Raw genomic sequence first — 2,481 nt, 5'->3', positions numbered from 1 at the left:
TAACTTACTTATGATGAGTGGAATAAGCTCATAATAAAAAATAAAATAAATGTATGCTTTTATTTTTAATTGGCAGAAAATTGTAAAAAAATTTAAAAACCACGTTTTCCGTATTTATTGTTCACTTAAGTAAAACATATTTTGTAACTTGTATTGTGTTAGCTCATTATTAAAAACGTATTATACATAACTGATTCTTATATCATTAAAAAAAAAAAAAAGACATAAGCTTAATTTGGCAGAACCATTGATGTACTGAACTACACTAGTAGTTCATGCTTCTACATGATCATTTATGAACTTTTTGTTGAAAATTGTTTGGTATTATATTTGCTTTTATACTTTATGTTAAATTATATGTACATATTTTTTTAACATGTTATGTTGAAAAATAAATATTGGATTGAAAATGTGTGTGTTGTAGTGTTATCAAATAGGTAATATAATTTTAAAGTAACGTTTTCAATCGTTTTCAGAGTTAATGACAAAAATGTTAAAGGAAATTTCAAAACAAGATCCAGTAGATTGTCCTAATCATTGTGGGCGAAAATATTCTGGAAAGTATAGAAAAACTGTTTTAACTAATCATCTTAGATATGAATGCGGAAAAGCACCTACATTTCAATGCAATATTTGCTTAAAGAAATTCCATTTGAAAGGAAACCGCAAGACACATATGATAACAGTGCACAAAATCTTACCAAATGTAAATGTAACTAAGTTGTATAATATGTAGTTTTTATTTCAGATTCAGTTTAATTATAATTTACATGTCTGTAATAAGTACAATTGATTTTTTTTTATTATTGTTGTATAAACAAGTATCAATAACTAAATAAGGAATTAATATATTGAGTTATCTAAAATTAAATTTACCAATAATTAACATTGTTATTTTGCTTATACCTTACAAGTTATAACCGATTTAACCAAATTGAATATATTGAAATTTACATTAGTTAATGTTAATTATGTGAACAAAAGTCATGATAAACAAATGAACACAATAGGAATATAATTAAATTTGTACTATGTTCATAATATAAATTACATAAAAGCCTAATTTATATTTATATATATATTTTATTATTATATGTATGGTAATATTTATGTAATTATTGCATACAATGTTTATATGTACTTAATGTTTATCTACATAATTTACAATATTCGGCTTTTTGATAAACAGTAGCTTATAAGTATATAAATTATAAGTGTAGTTTAAGAAACATCACAGAATTAATAAATTTAACAGTATAAAATGTATGGGAAAATTATTTATACAATAAAAAAGTCTGGCCTTGGCGTAAAATATAGTCGGGGAACATAAGAAATCAGGACTTAACCTATAGACTAAAAATATTTTTTTTAATGTACATGCATCTTCTTGTGCTTAAGTTTGGGTATGTATACTAAGAGTTTGGTGGTTCAATTTCCTATCCTAAATATGTAATGTATGTGCCTGAGTTTTTTTTTAATGAGTAAAATCTTTCATATTTTAGTTTGCTGAGCATGTCATAGAAATTTGAACTAAGGAATTTACCAAGTACAGGTTATATATATATATATATATATTAAATACAAAAATATTATATAGATTTATAAATAAATATTATATAAAGTCCGTTCAAAATGAAATTGATACAGGCAAACATGCCATACCCATGAGTAGTAGGTTGTCACCTGTACTGATCTCATTCTGAATAGACTATATATATATATAAATATTTTATAGATATTTATATTTATTTTATGGTTACAAAAATGTAATAGTATCATTACATAAATTGCCTTCATCTTTTTAAATAATATTTTTATGTATTCTTTTACTTTTATAATATTGTAATATTGTCCTATGGAATTATAAGCAATAGCTGCACAAATAATTATGCAACATAGTTACTAGACCGCAGGAGAAGTTGTTGTACAACTATACATTATGCCCTGTGGGATTTACCCATTGCGATATCTCTTTAAATAATGGAGATATCATTGTTCTGGTTTTTTAATAAGACTCAGAAGGACAAGAACTAAAAATATTTCATGTTTTAATTTATTTTAATATTTTGGTAAAAAATTTGAAAAATATGAAGATAACCATTTTGTAGAGTTCATTTTTCTGAAAATATTGATGTTTCAACATTGTATTTTCATTAATCTCTTGATTTTTAGTATTTTTTCTAGTTTCGAGAAAATTTCCAGACCTCACTGGAAGTGTTTACCTGTCATTAGAGCATGAGCCATATGTTTGATACTTTGGTATTAAATAATTCACAATTTTTTTTTAAACTAGAAATAATATTAAAAGCCAGAAGATTAATGATGGGTTGAAATGTCAATATTTTCAAAAAAAAAAAACTGCACAAAATGGTTTCCTTGAATTTTTTTAAAAATAATAAAATAAAAATAAAATATTTTTTAACTCTTTTACCAAAATATTAAAATAAATTAAAACATAAAATATTTTTAGTACTTGTCCCA

The sequence above is a fragment of the Myzus persicae genome, unplaced genomic scaffold (assembly GCF_001856785.1).
Source record: "Myzus persicae strain clone G006 unplaced genomic scaffold, MPER_G0061.0, whole genome shotgun sequence".
Taxonomy (NCBI): domain Eukaryota; kingdom Metazoa; phylum Arthropoda; class Insecta; order Hemiptera; family Aphididae; genus Myzus; species Myzus persicae.
Note: the sequence above shows the minus strand (reverse complement) of the source record.